Source organism: Scyliorhinus canicula, chromosome 31, assembly GCF_902713615.1.
Source record: "Scyliorhinus canicula chromosome 31, sScyCan1.1, whole genome shotgun sequence".
NCBI classification, from domain to species: domain Eukaryota; kingdom Metazoa; phylum Chordata; class Chondrichthyes; order Carcharhiniformes; family Scyliorhinidae; genus Scyliorhinus; species Scyliorhinus canicula.
In genome coordinates this window covers 9,512,835-9,531,107 of record NC_052176.1, presented here as the reverse complement: position 1 = coordinate 9,531,107, position 18,273 = coordinate 9,512,835, and the positions used below count along the sequence as shown (strand labels likewise).

At 45.0% G+C, this 18,273-nt stretch overlaps 6 non-coding genes across 6 annotated transcripts; 4 read left to right on the top strand and 2 right to left on the bottom strand.

The window, feature by feature from the left end:
* Positions 1 to 981: 981 nt before the first annotated feature.
* On the bottom strand, positions 982 to 1,053 carry trnam-cau. The gene has a single exon. It is a non-coding gene; the product is annotated as a tRNA-Met (tRNA).
* Positions 1,054 to 4,242: 3,189 nt separating this feature from the next.
* Positions 4,243 to 4,314, top strand: trnag-ucc. The gene has a single exon. It is a non-coding gene; the product is annotated as a tRNA-Gly (tRNA).
* A 412-nt stretch (positions 4,315 to 4,726) lies between these two features.
* Positions 4,727 to 4,798, top strand: trnaw-cca. Its single transcript has one exon. It is a non-coding gene; the product is annotated as a tRNA-Trp (tRNA).
* Positions 4,799 to 7,211: 2,413 nt separating this feature from the next.
* trnak-cuu lies at positions 7,212 to 7,284 on the bottom strand. The gene has a single exon. It is a non-coding gene; the product is annotated as a tRNA-Lys (tRNA).
* A 3,837-nt stretch (positions 7,285 to 11,121) lies between these two features.
* trnak-cuu lies at positions 11,122 to 11,194 on the top strand. Its single transcript has one exon. It is a non-coding gene; the product is annotated as a tRNA-Lys (tRNA).
* A 4,776-nt stretch (positions 11,195 to 15,970) lies between these two features.
* trnas-uga lies at positions 15,971 to 16,052 on the top strand. The gene has a single exon. It is a non-coding gene; the product is annotated as a tRNA-Ser (tRNA).
* The last annotated feature ends 2,221 nt before the right edge of the window (positions 16,053 to 18,273 follow it).

The following is an 18,273-nucleotide window of genomic DNA, read 5'->3' as shown; positions in this document are numbered from 1 at the left end:
GTGTTGAGTGGCTGGAGGAAAGCCTCCAGGTCGTGGTGTCGCTCTGTGTCGGCCGCCCTTGTCCCTCTCTAGATGGTGGTGGATGTGGGTTTGGAAGGTGTTGCCAAAGGAGCCTTGGTGACTTTCTGCAGTGAATCCTGTAGCTGGTATACACGCTGCCAATCTGCATCAGTGGTGGAGCGAGTGAGTGTTTACAGATGGGATGCCGATCAAGCGGGATACCTTGTCCTAAGATGGTGTCAAACCTATTCAGTGTTGTTGAAATTGCAACTATTAATGGAAATTATTCCATTACATTCCTGATTTATGCCGTGTCGACAGGGTTTGGGGGAGCGAGTGACTCGCCACAGGAGTCCGAGTCTTTGACCTGCCTTGCAGCTGCAGTATTTATATGAACAGTTCAGTTCCTGGCCAATGGCAATCAGTAAGATATTGGGAGTAGGGTTTCAGTGATGGTAATTCCGGTGAATGTCAAGGGGTGATGGTTAGATTCTCACTTATTATGAAATATGAAAATATGAAAACCGCTTATTGTCGCAAGTAGGCTTCAAAATAAGTTACTGTGAAAAGCCCCTAGTCGCCACATTCCGGCGCCTGTTCGGGGAGGCTGGTATGGGAATGGTCTTTTCCTGGAAATTTTCAGCCCAAACCTGGATAATGTCCAGGATTGCTGCATTTGTACATGGACTGTTTCATTAACAGAGGAGTTGTGAATGGTGCTAAACATTGTGCAATCACGGAAAGCCTGAGATTGTGGGTGTTTGGAATATTTGCAGCGTGTGTCCCTGTGTGAGTACATGCCATTTCAGACATTGATTGCACACATTAAGTGTTTGCTGGCAGGGGGAAGCCGAGTAAAAAAAAACCCGTGTCCTGTAAAGAAATGTCAGATCAGACAGACTTGTGGCGAGCAGCTGAATATTTCTTTTACTTTAACGGGAAGTGTTTCGTTTTACTGTACCGGATATTAAGAAAAGTAACTAGCAGAGAATGGTTTCGATCCATCGACCTCTGGGTTATGGGCCCAGCACGCTTCCGCTGCGCCACTCTGCTCCTTGGTATTATTGTGTTGAAAGGACACAATTCTTCACTTCCGCAGCGTTGTTCATCAGGAGCACATGTGCTCGACAGCGCACCCTGGCGGCACAATTCCACTGTGTAACTCACCAACAATGGAACACACACAGCAGCAGGACACTGTCACCTTACACAGGATAACACACACCCAAAGGAGAATCGACTGACTGATCATATATAGAAAGTGTTCCCTCCTAAAATCTAGCCCTCTTTCCTCTTGTGTAACTGTGTTCTCTGCATCTTCGCTCTGTTATTGAAAGGTTTTCCCTGATGTTAATTAAACTGCTTTCCGATATTTAAGTATATTCTCTCCCGCAGAACTGTGATTTCTACCGTGGTACCGAGATCTCTACTGTGTAACTGCTCTCTGCTGTGGAATATGATCTCTGCTGTGAACTGGGCACTCCGCTGGGAAACTGCGATCTCTCCTGTGGAAATGTGCTCTCTGCTGTGGGACTGTGTTCTCTGCTGTCAAACTGTGCTCTCTGCTGAGGAAATGTGGACCAGATGTGATGCAGCTGAGGATGATGAGTGATGTATGGTGGACATTGTGAACTTACTGGCCAGAAACTTCAGAGTTCTATTTTTGTTTTTAATGGACAGCTACAATCCACGTGTTTATTCTGAGACACAACAATGAATAAAAGTGAATCAGTGCTCAGCAGATTCGAACATCCCACACCTCCGGTTTGTTCTTATTGAGAACCCCGTCCTCAATTGAAATTTTTGCTCTAAGAATTAGACCACCGCCGCCTGGGAATACGGCAGCAACACCTCCAAGATCTGATCTGTAACAGAATCACAGAATAATGCAATGTCCCCTCGTGACAGACCCTTCTCGTGAGGGGAACAGGCAGATCCCTATCCGCCCTGTCTATACCTATCATAATCTTGTGCACCTCGATCAGATCACCCCTCAGTCATCTCTGTTCCTGGGAGAGAAGAAAAACTAACCTCTCTTCATATCTTAAAAGCAAGCAAGCAACATCCTGCTGATTCACCTCCGCACCCCATTCAGTTCAGTCACATATTTCCTGTTATATGGTGACCAGAATTGCACACGGTACTCCAGCTATGGCCTCAACAACATTCTATACAACTCCAACATGACATGTCTGCTTTTGTAATTCATGCCCCGATTGATAAAGACAAATATCTTAGATGCCTTTTCCAGCACCCTATTAACCTGACCTTCAGCCTTCAGAGATCTATGGACAAGCACTCCAATGTCCCTTTTTTCCTCAGGACTTCCCAGTGTCAGGCCATTCACATTAATCCTATAATAATATAATATTCTTTATTGTCAAAAATAGGCTTATATTAGCTCTGGAATGAAGTTACTGCGAAAATGCCCTAACAAATGGATCACATCTCATTTGCAGCGTTAAAATCCATCAACCACTTTTCTGCCCATTTGACCATCTCGCCTACATCTTCCTGTAACTCAAGACACTCAACCTCACTGTAAGCTTGAAACTCAGTGAAAGGATTTCACCATCCTCTCGGAATCTGATCACCACCTCTATCCTAACATTCAGCTTGGGTGGGCAGACAAGACAACTTCCTTCCCGCAGCCCCCCAGCACAGACTTGATAATATCCCAAACTCCTATCCTGCTATTGTCACATTGCTCCCCCACCTTGTTCTCTTCACAAAACTCCAGGAATCTCCGACCAAATCTTCAGACCTTTGATTCTCTCTTCAAACGACATCTTGTCCCTGATTATGTCCATCCTGGGAAGAGGGGCTTGACATTAAGTGTTTCTCTGCAGACATCCAGTTGCTGTTGATGGACCAAAAGAGGCCTCAAACCTGAAAGGGTTTCAGGCCTGTGAGCATGTCTCCATTAGACAGTGCATTCAGTACCTGCAGAGTAGACAACAATGGAGAGAAGGTTGAGCAATTTCAGCGTCACAATTCTCTGGACATAGAGGATTCAAAATAAAAAAATTTGAAAATACTGAACAGATCCTCTGAGAGCAGGACTGAAGTCAAAGGGGAAAATTCAATGGATTTCTAGTGGAAAGATTTAACAACTGGATGATGGCAGCTGAAATTAGTCCTTGCGTTACAATCTCTGTAGATATTCTACTGAATTGAAACCTGCAAAAGGCATACTTTTCGACTAGAAGTCCAACACATTTCCCCGTTATGGAAGTTGTCAATCGCACAGATGGTCAAACGGAATAAGGCTCGGCTGGGATTTTAACCCATATTTTTCTTTAGGGAACAGACACTTCAATGGTCTAAGCTGCAGAGTGTGAGGATGTTCAGCTAATCACAACGGAATGCTGGAAATACTTTACTGATCAGTAGTGTCTGTGAAAAGAGAAATAGTTAACATTTCACATCCTGACCTTCCATTGCAATGACTTGTTTCTCTCTCCACAGTAGCTGCCGGATCAACTGAATATTTCCAACATTTTCTGTCTTTCTTTCAGATTTGCAGCATCCACAGTATTTTGTTTTTGGGTCAAAGGACAATGAGTTGTCTTTCCTGCCCTCAGGGTTATTGCAGATCTCTCTGGCTGTGGCTGTCGCTGATTCGGCCAAACATTTACAATCTATCATTAATTGTCCGTGAGAATGTGCGGTGGGTTGATTCTGGAACCGCTGCAAGTCCATATGGTGTATGTACACACACAGTGCTGTTAGGGAGGGTTCCAGGGTTGGTTGGTGCCCCGCGGAGGAAAAGTCAATGTCAGGAGTGGGATTCGATCCCTGACCTCCAGAGGAGACTGCGACCTTCAGTCGGCTATCCTGAAGTATTCGAAAGGTTCGGTGCGATTGGGCCGATATCGGGTGCTCTTTCCGAGGGTCGGTACCGACTCGATGGACCGAATGGCCTCCTTCTGCACTGGAGGCATTCTATGATTATTTAAACAGGGTGAAAATGGCAGCATCAGGACACAAGGACAAGTTAAGGTCGCAGACCCGAGTAAGTGTCCTATGTAATGACACATAGAATATGAGAAATAATTAGATAAATACATTTATTGTGGACTGGTGCCATCTGCTGGCTGAACGGGAGCCGTTCGACACGGACACTTTCATTCAGAAGCATTTTAAATTGGACTGAAATAACGTACGCAATGTAAGTATTTGTTACGGAAGAGTTTATAAAACTAATCTAAAGAACCAAAAGGACACAGACTGAATCAGTGAGCGATGGTGGTATAGTGGTGAGCATAGCTGCCTTCCAAGCAGTTGACCCGGGTTCGATTCCCGGCCATCGCAATAACAAATTAGTGCGCCCCTTCGTTAGTTTCAAACTGAGGAAGAAAAACAGTTTCTCACTCAGAATTTATGCCCAATTAGGGAGGGGAGTGAAATAAGTAACTTTCTCATCATTTTTAACGTGGTTTCAATATGGACAGTGTTCCACTATTCACCCACAAGCCGTCAAACAACAGCTAAAAGTCACAGCTTTTTCACCAGCCTCATGATGTGGACGAAAGACACAACAGACACGTTACAGACGAGGATGGGATTTGAAGCCACGTGTACAGAGCACAATGGATTATTGTGCATCACCTTTACTGCATGGCCCTTTAATATCCCTCAATCTGACGACTTTGCGTTTCTTTCGCACAGTTGGGTGTAAATAAAACATGAATCTATGAGGAGAAACACTTACTGCTCAGCAGTTGGGCTTGTGGCGCAACGGTAGCGCGTCTGACTCCAGATCAGAAGGTTGCGTGTTCAAATCACGTCAGGCTCACGGTGTTCCAGGAATTTCTCTCTCCGTGGTGATGTTCTGGAAATGACCGCAATGCTGGCAATTTTTTCCGGCTGTATCAGATTTACCCTCTCAGTTTATATTGTTGAGTAGTTTCATTAAATACAGTATCAGGGGACTCGGCTAGTTCAGTCGGTAGAGCATGGGACTCCACATCCCAGGGTCGAGGGTTCGAGCCGCATGTTGGGCGTTTCCACGTTATTATCTGAGAATATTGAACCAACTGTTTGGGCAGCATGGTAACACAGTGGTTAGCACAGTTGCTTCACGGCCCCAGGTTCGCTTCCCGCCTTGCTGCCCATGTGAGACCAGAACTACTGGTCAGATAAAAACAAGGATGTTGTGCTTTTCGGACGGAGATGAGGAAATTTCTCACTGTCAGAGAGTTGTACGTCTTTGGAACTCTGCCTCAGAAGGCGGCAGAAGCGGGACATTGATTATTTTTAAGCCGGAAATGGGGAAATTCATGTTCAGCAACTGCTCAAAGGTTTATCGGACTTACATACAACCATTCCATTCAGCCAGTTACCTGGGTGCGGCTTTTTATCTGATATATAAGTTCCAAACCATGGTGAAACGGTCTTAACATATCGCTTTCATTTCTTCACGTGTTCTGCACTGAAATATTCTCTGCAATACCTTCACTGGAGCGCCACCTTCCTCCCGATTTCAGTCAATGACACCATCCGGGCTCGTCCGGATTTTTGAACCCGGGACCTCTCACATTTTATCACAGCTGAGAATCAATGTCAATGTCAGGAGTGGGATTCGAACCCTCGTCTCCAGAGGAGACTGCAACCTGATGTATCCAAACGGATCGTAGGGGATTGCGCCGAGTTGGGGTGCGCTTTCCGAGGGTCAGTGCAGACTGGATGGGCCGAATGGTCTCCTGCACTGGAGGGATTCTATGATTACTTAAACAGGGTGTAAACGGCAGCATCCGGACACAAGGACAAGGTGAGGTCTCAGGCCAGAGCAAGAGTCCTAAATACATTTATTGTGGACTGTTGCCATCTCCTGGCTGAACCGGAACCGTCCGACACGGACACTTTCATTCAGGAACATTTTTAATTGGAGTGAAATAACATAAACATAGAAAGAAGTTTTTTACGAACAATTTATCAAACTAATGCAAAGCATCAAAAGGACGTAACATTTGACAGTAAGTGATTGGGGAATACTTGTGAGCATCGCTGCCTTCCAAGCAGTTGATGCGGGTTCGATACCCGGCCATCGCAATAATAATTTGATCGGAAACGTTTGCGTGATTCCGTGGGTTTCGAACTGAGGAAGAGAGCCTGGAGAAAGTGAAGTGGTTGGAGGGAGGAATCTTCCCTTGTTGTAAATAGTCTGGTTGGATTGTTCACATCCGTCCGAGAGGGGAAACTGTGATATCGGCTTCTATTGTGGTTTATTATTGGATATTGTTATATATCCTTATTACCCCTCTGTGGGGTATTCCTGGAAGTTATTACATAAACATTTCCCCTTCTGGCTGTTAAATAATTTCAAAACACTGAAAAACTCCTGGTTCTATCTTTACCAAATGACATGACTGTGTTAATAAAGCATAACCCATTTCAATCAGTGGAGATGTGATATTGGCATCATTAATACTCACACACCACAGCAGATGTTGTCTGTTTCCCTCAGAGAGTCAATTGAAGAGCTTCCCTATTTTGCTACTTTGAGCGTCACAATGCTTTAATGCTGTCTGCTTCATTCCTGGGACAATTGTCTGGATCACACGGGAAGCAAGACTTTGATACTAATTTACTGAAAGGAAAAGGCGGATGTGCTGCAGGGTGATAGCGACATGTTTACTTTTGGTGTGAGCGAGACTATAAATAGCAGAAGATGGTTTCGATCCATCGATCTCTGGGTTATGGGCCCAGCACGCTTCCGCTGCGCCACTCTGCTCCTTAAAGCCGCTGTGTTCGCAATTACTGCTCTGCGGTAGCCAGATAACTATTCACCTACTCCATTTTTTTCTTAAAGGAGAACCCACGTGTTATGAAGCTCACCTTTGCTGGGGAATAACAGGAAACATCAGCACGGCTGTAACAGACAGAGAAAGAAACACAGAGAAGCAGGAAGAGACTATCAGGGCACACACACAATGACACACACAAATGGTGCCGCGCAAACCAACAAGATTCTGAGATGGACAAACTGGTTATTTCGGAAAAAGGGATTGTCTGTTGAACAAAGACTAAAACGCATTTCCTGCTGTGCAACTGTGATCTCTGCTGTGTAACTGTTCTCTCTGTTGTGGAAATATTATCCGTCTGAAGCAGATCCTTTCTCCGCCATAATAGATTTACCATATCTTGACAGGAAAGATTAATTCAGGCCTCTGGATTTCCAGTCTAGAATGTTCAGGTTCACATGGAAGCGCCCAACGTGGGGCTCGAACCCACGACCCTAGGATTAAGAGTCCCATGCTCAACCGACTGAGCTAGCCGGGCTGCTACCAAAAAGTGCTATTAACCCACTTCCTGAGGAGTTAGAATTTGCTAAGCAGAGAAATTTGTATCAAACCGTTTACTAAAATTCCGATTAATTCTTCGGTCACAGTCGCTGGGAGCAGGGCTCGAACCTTCTGGGGAAAGTCCAACACCTTAACCACTCGATCATCGCAGCTATGTTCAGTTAGTCATTCATTAATAATGTCGTGGATACAAAGCATTATAAAACCAACCTGGCATCACTCCAGGAAGTTATTGCATTCCTGCGATGAACGGTGCCCCGGTGTTTATGTGGGGAGCGGTTGAATCGGCCTTAAAAATGACCATTGGATTTTGTGAGAAACTTTGAGAGACTCGAAATTCCCGGCTCCCCAAACGCACAATTCCACTGATTCAATTGTTTGCGTAAGAAAATCAGTTTCATTGGAAATATCCTAGAAGTTATTTTTTGCTTCACATGGAACAGCTCCGAACTTCCCAGTCTAGATCCAAATTAAAGCAATTCAATCAGAGAAACTGACAGCACAGAAGGAGACCTGTGCAGACCGAATGGTCACGTGATTACGTGATGACGCATCCACAATGATCAGCTGTTCTCCCCGGATCGCGCTCAGAGCACAAGCCTGGAGCCGCTGCTCAAACAGTAAATACATTATTTTTTGTTACAATCCTTGGTCGCCAGTCTTTGAGAGATCAGAATTTCTCCATGGTGTCAGGAGTGGGCAGTATGGCACAAGGGCTTCACCCCCTCAGCCCGCTACTGTCATAGAATCATAGAATCCATACAGTGCAAAAGAAGACCATTCGGCACAACGAGCATATACTGACCATCCGAAGGCTCACCCACCTGCCCTCCACTGGAATATTGGGTCCGAAGGAGAAACTCTGCCCTCCAATTCCAACCCCTGATATCCGTTCTCCCTCTCATGAGGGGGGGGGTGCAGGATTGGAGGGTCAGCGCAGACTCGGTGGGCCGAATGGCCACCTTCTGCATTGCACTGGTTTCTATGGAAACAGATATAATCACAGTATTTATTCAATTGGGATAAATATTGGCTCGCAGCTTACAGGCTTACAGGCCGCGTGGCCTAATGGATAAGGCGTCTGACTTCGATGAATTTGATGATGACAGCCGAATTATCCCTCCTCAGCAGAATGTTTCCATCCAAACATTGCAGGGCTTTTATTGGAATATAATTTCTTGTAACATTGTTCATTCAATTCGCTCTCATCCTACTATTTTGTTTAGCCCCTGATGAATCCACAGCATCTGTTTGACTTGGATAAAGTGTAGAATAAAATATTATGTATCAATCGGTTCAATAAAATTCTGTGGAGGAAATTCTAATATAGTCAGGAAGACAGACTCATACCTAAAGCTGGTGTCGTGATTTAAATCAATTATCAGACAGAGGATTAGTAATATCGGTATAGATATTTGTGCAAGACAATTCACTCCTCAGGCCAGTTGAACTCGGAATCTAAACTGCATCCTAGATCCGGATACACTACACCAATCATCAGGTGACCATCAATAAGTGGCCCAACGCAGAGACGCAGGAAATGGATCAACAACGGGGATGGATTCAGACCCGCAGATGCAAAGCACAATGGATTAGTAGCGCATCACCCATCACCTCTCGGCCAACTCGCCATGTAACCTGACTTCACCAAACCACCTCATGGACTTTTAACATCCACAATAACTAACGGAAGAAGGTTGTCCTTATACATTGGTCCTGATGTGCAGCCAGATGTGAAATGTTGGAAATATCGTTTCAGTCAGCAAATTACATTTCCATCATATCAGCTGAAGGATTGTTGTGAATGGACTGATGGGAAACACTTCAACACCATGTCCAACACGTTTCTATACATTGTAAACAAAACATTGCGGATTGACTGAAAGATACAAACATTTGATCGCATCATGATGGACATCACTCAGACGCCTTCAAAATCCGGTCAATGTCGGAGTTATTACGATTCTAATTTGTTATCCAGAGAATCCCTGCCGGACATTCGGCCTCTTGAATCTGCACCGAACTTCCGAAAGCGCACTCGCCCTGGGCCCACTCCTCCGCTTCTCCCCCTAACCCCGCACTTGCTCATGACGAAGCCACCTAACCTACACATCGTTAGACTGTGGGAGGAAACAGGAGGACCCAGAAAAAAACCCACGTAGACACGGGAACAACGTGCAACTCCACACTGATCGTCACGGAAGCTGGAATCCAACTATTGTGAAAGGCCAACTGACAGGATGAATTGTTCAACCTCCGCATGAGTTTGGTGAGTGGGAAAATCAATGACCGATGAATGTATAATTTATAAAAATGTGAGGGAGCAAAATCTGGAAGCGAGATTATCATCTGAATGTCCATGAATAGGAGAGGGGAATGTGCAACGAGACCTGAGTGTCCTCGTACACCTGTGGCTGAGGGTAAGCTTGCAGGTGGAGCAGGCATTGAAGGAAGCCAACAGTATGTTGGCCTTGATCACGATAGGATTTCAGTGCAGGAGCAGGAATGTCTTGGGGCAATTATACAGGGCTTTGTGAGACCACGTCTGGAATATCGTGTGTACATTTGGTCTCCTTTTCTGAGAAAGGGTGTTGTTTCTGTTGAGGGAGCGCAGAGAAGGTACAGCAGACTGATTCCTGGGATTAAAGGTCTGATGTCTGTAGAGAGATTGAGCGGTTGCGAGCGTATTCGCTGGCATTCAGAAGAATGAAGGTGGTCTCACAGAAAGCAACCGAATTCCAAAAGGACTGGGTAGAGGAGATGCAGGAAAAATGTTCCTGATGATGGGATGTTCAGAACCAGGGGTCAGAATCTGAGGATATGGAGTAGACCGTGTTGGATGGAGAAGAGTATAAATGCCTACGCAGTTTGGTCAGGTTGCAATTTGCTCCCACAGGAATTTGTTAAGGCAAAACCACTATATTTTCAATAAACAGTTTGACAAAGCACGTGGGGTGAATGCAATCAGCAATACGGGAGGGGAGGCGGGGGAAGGAGGGATTCAGCCTATTGAGTTGGATGATCAGCCATGATCACAATGAATGGCAGAGAAGGCTCGAAGAGCAGAATGGCCTCTTCTTTCTCCTATTGTCTATGTTTCTATGATTGGCGAAGAGCGACTTGAAGGCTGCGAGGCGGGCGATTCTAAAACCAGCCTGGAACCACTCCAGGAAGTTGTTGCATTCAAGCGATCAACGGAGCCCCGGGGTTTATGTGAGGAGGGGTTGAATCTTCGTGGAAAATGACCATTGGATTTGGAGAGAAGCCTTGAGATACTCGAAGATCTCAGTTCTCTACACGCACAATTCCACTGATTAAATAGTTTGGGAACAACATCAGTTACATTGGAAATATATTAGAAATTCATTTTTCTTCTGAAATGCTGCAGCACAACACTTCCCAGTCTGGAAGAAAATTAAAATGATGAATCGAGTAATTAGAGCACAGAGAGAGACCTGTGCAGGCCGAATGGTCACGTGATGACACAACTAAAATGATCAGGTGTCTGGACTCCGGCGGTTCTCCCCGGATCGCGGTCACAGCACAAGCCAGGAGGAGATGCTCAATTGTTAAATCAGTTATTTTTTATTCCAACTCCTTGGTTGCCAGTCATTCAGAGACGAGCATTTCTATATGGTGTCAGGAGTGGGCAGTATGGCAGAAGTATTCCAGCGCATCAACCTCCTTGTATCATAGAATCGTAGAATCTCCAGCGCGGAAGAACATTCGGCCCAACGAGTCACCACTGACCCTCCCAATGAGTACCGCAGCTACTCTGCTCAAGAAGAGGGTTAATAGACATTGTGACCCCTCAGCCCGGCTAGCTCAGTCGGTAGAACTTGGGACTCTTAATCTCAGGGTCGTGGGTTCGAGCCCCACGTTGGGTGCTTCCATATTATTATCTGAAAAGATTGATGCTGAATGAACTGTTTCATTACAAGAATGCAAGGTTATGTCGCTGGACTGGGAATCCAGAGGGCTGAACTAACCCTTAGTGACAAGGTTTAATAAATCTGGAATTTAAATTTCGTCTCAGTAATGGCGCAGAAAGGTTCTGCTTCAGACGACAACTGGGAACACATTCCACAGGGAATGATTTGTCACCGGCAGAGTCACGGTTCCGGCAGAGACCACAGTTACACAGCAGAGAGCTGTTACACAGCAGAGAGCACAGTTACACAGCAGAGAGCACGGTTGCACAGCAGAGAGAACAGTTACACAGCAGAGACCACGGTTACACAGCAGAGAGCACGGTTACACAGCAGAGAGCACAGTTACACAGCAAAGAGCACAGTTACACAGCAGAGAGCACGGTTACACAGCAGAGTGCACGGTTACACAGCAGGATAAACATTTACAAACAGGGCCTTTCTGTGTGCCGCAGAAAGCACATTTCCTAAATAACCAGTTTCTCCATCTCGGCACCTTTTCTGTGTGTCACTGTGTGTGTCCTGATAGTCTCTTCCTGCTTTTGTGTGTGTCTTTCTCTGTTATAGCCGTGCTGATGCTATGTATTAATCTCACTTTTCCCAAACAGTAATTGTGATTGATAGATACGGAAAGATTTCGACAGTGACTTTCAGCACCACTGTCTGACAGAGACTGAATCCCACCCTCACATACAGTACCAGACATTGACTCATAATGAAGGAATCAGCTCTCACAAACTGTGCCAGAGACTGAGGTGCAGAGTGTTCCCTCCACTCGGGAACACTACCTGTGATTTACAGATACAGAGCAAATCTCTGTCAGGTGAGTGGCAGAGTTTGATGGGTTCGACATGTATTCACCAATCACCTTCTCTGCGCCACATAACCAGATGCAGTGGGCACTCGGTGTCTGTTGGTTTAACAAGGGTTTTACACAAGAACCAGAACACATTTGCACAAGATCAGGGTATAAGACGAAGGAGCATGAGTAGGTCATTCAGCCCATCGACTATTTCAATGAGATCATGGTTGATCTGATATGATATGACGTGTTGTGATGTCGTTTGGTGACACGTTGTCACAGTGGCTATCTCACAGCGCCAGCCATCCAGGTTCAATTCCAGCCTTTCGTCACTGACTGTGTGGAGTTTGCACTTTCTCTCCGTGTCTGTGTTTCCTCCGGGTTCCTCCGGGTGCTGCGATTTTCTCGCACAGTCCAAATGTGTGCGGGTTCTACGTGTCTACGTGTTCAATGCTAAATTGCCCCTTAGTGCTCAGAAAGTTGGGTGGCGTTGCAGGGATGTGGTGGGGTCATAGGGACTCTTTCAGAGTGTCGGTGTAGAGTCGATGGGCCGAATTGCCTGCTTTTGCATTTCAATGATTTAATGATAATCCTCATGTCCATTTTCCTGGCTTTTTATCTCTAGATTTTATGATGAACCTTTAAAACCAACATTCCAACCAAGCCTCAGGTACCAGTAAGTCCTCAATGGTCGTTAATTTCCCTTCTGTCAATCATTCGATCAGTCTGAGGGAAGTCACATCCTGGATATAACATACGTTTATCCAGTTCTAAAGTAAATTAAGTCGCTTTAGTCCCTGATGACCAGCGGCTGCTTTCCCTTTGAGGGTGAGATCTGACTGGTGGTGATTTAACCTGAGAATCACCATACCTCAGGCGAAGGGCAAAAGTGTGAAGGCGGGGTTTTCATGATTCAGTTCTATTATAACCGTGTGATCAGAATCTCATTAACCTGGTTTTCTCTCTGTTAATATTGTCTCACGGTGAGGCAAACCTCACCGATTGGATGGACGAGTGATCGTTCTTCAGTCTTGTCACGGACGGCCCCGCTGAATATTAATGCACTTGCTGAAAACCATACCTTTCAACCAGGAATAGTCTGATCCTGACACAATAATTTATCTTTAATCTGCTCCAAGTATACATTCAAGACTCGCCGAAAGAATATAATCTCCGTTTCCTGGGGAATGAAGCCAGGCAGGACAAGATACCCGTAACTCAATGATCAGACAATGTTTATCGTGAAGTGTGTGTTCCAATGATCGATGGATTCCTCTGTGAAGCCGGGAGGGTTTGATTTTGCTGTCAAATGATGGCTGATTCCAGCCTTTCATCGGGGGCTTTTCACACTGTGTGGAAATATCTTGAACATAATATTGAAGTGTTTCACATCAGTCCATTCACAAATGTCCCTGAATGTGATGGGAATACATTTTACTGACGAAAACTGCATTTCCAACACTGAACACCGGGCTGAAGAGAAAGAGGCGGATATTTTCCATCAATTCATGGATGCAAAATGAATTAAGACTTTTTGACGCATGCACTCGTGGGTTGACTCACCTGACTGAGATTTGCTCTGTATCTGTAAATCACAGGTAGTGTTCGGGAGTGGAGGGAACACCCTGCACCTCAGTCTCTGGAACAGTTTGTGAGAGCTGATTCCTTCATTATGAGTCAATGTCTGGTATTGAATCTGAGGGTGTGATTCAGTCTCTATCAGACAGTGGTGCTGAATGTCAGTGTTGAAATCTTTCTGTACCTATCAATAACAACTACTGTTTGGGAAAAGTGACGTTAATACGTAACATCAGCACGTCTGTAGCAGACAGAGAAAGGCACAGAGAAAAGCAGGAAGAGACTATCCGAACATACACTCCTATTTATTCTCCCCGTGTCTGCGTGGGTTATATCCGGGTGCTCCGTTTTCCTCCCACAGTCGAAAGATGTGCAGGTTAGGTTTATTGGCCATGATAAATTGTCCCTTCGTGTCCAAAAGGTTAGGAAAGGTGGTTCGGTTGCGGGGATGGGGTGGAAGTGAGGGCTTGGGTGGGTCGGTGCAGTCTCGATGGGCCGGATGGCCTCCTTCTGCACTGTATGTTCTATGATACAATGACACACAGAAAAGGTGCAGTGCAAACCAGCAAGATACTGAGGTGGAAAAACTGGTTATTTAGGAAAATGTGTTTTCTGCTGCACACAGAGAGGCCCTGTTTATAAATGTATTCCCTGCTGTGTAACTGAGCTCTCTGCTGTGTAACTGAGTTCTCTGCTGTGTAACTGAGCTTCTGCTGCGTAACTGAGCTCTCTGCTGTGTAACTGTTCTCTCTGTCGTGGAACCGTGACTCTGCCGGTGACACATCTTCACTGTGGTTGTATCAAATCACTCCCTGTTGTGTACAGTAATGTGTTCACAGTTGTGGAAATATGATCCGTCTCAAGATGAACATTTCTGCACCATTAATGAGACGAAATTTCAATTCCATATTTATTAAATCTTGTCACGAAAGATTCGTCCAGACTTCTGGATTCCCAGTCCAGCGACATAACCTTGTGTTTCTGTTATGAAGACAGTTCATTCAGCGTCAATATTTTCAGATAATAATATGGAAGCACCCAATGGGGGGCTCGAATTTACGACCGGGAAATTAAGAGTCCCTCGCTCTCCCGACTGAGCTAATAATTGATCAGCTGCTCCTGGCTTGTGCTCTGACCGCAGTCCGGGAAAAACTGCTGGAATCCAGACACGTGATTATGTTAGTTGCGTCATCAGGTCATCATGTTGGATTGGATTGGATTTGTTTATTGTCACGTGTACCGAGGTGCAGTGAAAAGTATTTTTCTATAAGCAGCTCAACAGATCATTCCGTACATGGGAAGAAAAGGGAATTAAACAAAATTCAAGAAAATACATAATAGGGCAACACAAGATATACAATGTAACTACATAAGCATTGGCATCGGATGACGCATACAGGGTGTAGTATTAATGAGGGCAGTCAATACGAGGGTCATTTAGGAGTTTTGTGACAGTGGGGAAGAAGCTGTTTGTGAGTCTGTTCGTCCGTGTTCTCAGACTTCTGTATCTCCTGCCCGATGGAAGAAGTTGGAAAAGTTGGTAGCCGGGTGGGAGGGATCCTTGATTATGCTGCTCGCTTTCTCCCGGCAGCGGGAGGTGTAGATGGTGTCAATGGATGGGAGGCAGATTCGTGTGATGTACTGGGCGGTATTCACGACTCTCTGAAGTCCCTTACGGTCCTTGGCCGAGCAGTTGCCACACCAGGCTGTGATGCAGCCCGATAGGAGTCTTTCTATGGTAAAAGTTGGTAAGGGTTAATGTGGACATGCCGAATTTTCTTACTTTCCTGAGGAAGTATAGGCGCTGTTGTGCTTTCTTGGTGATAGCATCGATTGAGTGGCCCAGGACAGATTTTTGGTGGTGTGCACCCCAGGGAATTTGAAACTGCTAACCATCTCCACCTCGGCCCCGTTGATGCTGACAGGAGTGTGTACAGTACTTTGCTTCCTGAAGTCAATGACCAGCTCTTTAGTTTTGTGACCGTTCAGCCTGCACAGGTTTCCCTCTGTGGGGTAATTTCTACATTTCATAATTTTAATTTTCTTCCAGACTGGAAAGTGTGGTCCTGTTCCATTTGAATTTCTAATATATTTCCAATGTAGTCCATATTGTGACATAAACTATTTAATCAGTGGAATTGTGCGTTTAGGGAGCTGATATTTTCGAGTCTCTCAATGCGTCTCTCCAAATTAAATGGTAATTTTCCACGAACATTCAACCCCTCCTCACATAAACCCCGTGGCCCCTTTGATCTTCCCTGCAGTGCCATGCAACATCTCCCCGGAGTGATTCCAGGCTGGTTTTAGAATGTGTTCTATCGACCAAATTGCTAATGAATGAAGCATTTTCCGCAGCTGCGATGGCCGAGTGGTTAAGGCGTTGGACTTGAAATCCAATGGGGTATTCCCGCGCAGGTTCGAGCCCTGCTCGCAGCGACTGTGATTCGAAATGTTTGGTCAACTCCCCCCACATGCCGTTGACTGGAAAAAAAACTCTGACCTTCCGTTTTCAAGTCTTATCGAGTTCAGTCAGATATTTTGGAAATATTTTTTTGGAACTTGAACGAATTATCAAGATGAATAAGGTGCCCACAATCAAAACAACAATCTATAAATAGTAACGTTTTCTGCAATGTTGGGAAGCATAAGCAGCAACGGCAGCGAATAGAAACGGGGTTTGGTTTCATTCAGCTGAATTTATTTCTGTGTAAAAAGATCGTGGCAGAAATGGAACATATTTTCTCTCCCTATCTGTTTGTTTGTTTCTTTCCCTCTCCCTCACTCACTGTTTTTGTGCTTCTCCGGGGACTGATTGGATACACAGTGAAACTCAGCCCCATCTCACCCCAACTCTTTGGACCGATAGTTCCTGGTGATGGACGGTCCTGAATCAGTGGAAGAATCGACAAACTTCCATCCGTGGCTCTGTAAGAAGTTCCATTCCTGGTTGTGAGGTGGCTCTGAGATAAAGAGAGCGAGAGAGAACGAGATGACTGCAGTCTGACTCTTCCTCTGAAAACCAGTTAGTGCGCATTTGTAAAAAGTGGGTGTGTCTGAGACCAGGAGAGAAGCAGATCATGGGACTGTGATTGATTTTATTGAGCCGAACCTTGAAAAGTGAAGGAGACTTCTAACCAATCAGTGCCTGTCTGAGAACTGGCAAGGAATTGCGGCTGACATTGAAACGGTTCGCAGTGAATTGTTACAGCAAATCGAATCTTTATGAGGTGTTGGTATATTGTTTTCAGAGACACTGTCATAGTTTCTTAAAATATGATTTGTGCTTGATTTTGTTTTGTTCAGTAATTTGGGGAATATATTTGGAGCGGGTGCAGTTGGTCAATAACTGGCAAGAAAGTTCCGAATTCTATTTGTGTTTTGAATGGACAGCTACAATCCACTTGTTTATTCCAGGGCACAACAATGAATGAAGTGAATCAGTGCTGCGCAGTTTCTAACGCCCCCACCTCCAGTTTATTCTTATTAAGAAACCCGTCCTCGATGGGAGATTTTTTGCTTTAAGAATGAGACCACCGCCTCCTGGGAATACAGGAGCGATTCCTCGAGGACCTGAGCTGTAAACGTGAAATTCAGTGAAAGGATTTCACACTCCGCACGGAATCTGATCACCACCTCAACCCCAACATTCAGCTTCGGTGGGCAGACAAGACAATTTTCTGCCCGTAGCCCCCCAGCACAGACTGGATAATATCCCAAACTCGTATCCCACTATTATCACATTGTTCTGCAACATCGCTCTCTTCCCAAAACTCGAGGAATCTCACCCCAAATCCTCAAACCTTTTATTCTGTATTCAAACAACATTTTGTCCCCTGATTAAGTTCATCCTGGGAAGAGAGGTTCGGTATTCCGAGTACCTCTGCAGATATCCGGTTGTTGTTCAATGACCAAAAGAGGCCTAAAACCTGAAAGAAAGCCCCTCTCACAGCCCTGTGAACAGGTCTCCATTAGACGGTGTAGTCAATACCTGCAGCGTAGGTGACAATGGAGAGAAGTGTGAGGAATTCAGTGCCAACATTCGGTGCAAAAAGAGGTTTCAAAACAAATTATTATTTTAAATACTGAACAGATCTTGTGGGAGCAGGACGCAAGTCAAAGTGAAAAATCCAGTTGATTTCTCGTCGAAAGTTTTAACCATTGGACTGAATTCAGTCCTTTTGTTGATATGTCTGTAAATTATCCACTGGAAAATGAAGAACCAATTAAACCTGCAATTCTGGAACAAATACCGATTTTACGCTGTTATATTATTGGGGAGAATTAAAGAACAAAGAGATCGAGGGTGACAGGTTCGGAGCTCCTTGAAGATGGAGTCTCAGGGGGACAGGGTGGTGAAGAACCCATTCAGTATGCTAGGTTTTATTGGTCAGAATATTGAGTAAAGGAATTGGGACGTCTTGTTGAAGTTGTACACGACATTGGTAAGAGCGCACATGGAATAATATGTTGAATTCTCGTCACCCTATTATAAGAAGTATATTGCTAAATTAGAAAGAGTGCAGAAGAGATTTATACCAGGACTTGATATTCTGAGTTATAAGGAGAGGCTGGATAGGCTTGGACTTTTGCCCTGGAGTGTAGGAGGCATAGAGGGGACCTGATAGAGGTCTATAAAATAACGAGGAGCATAGATCAG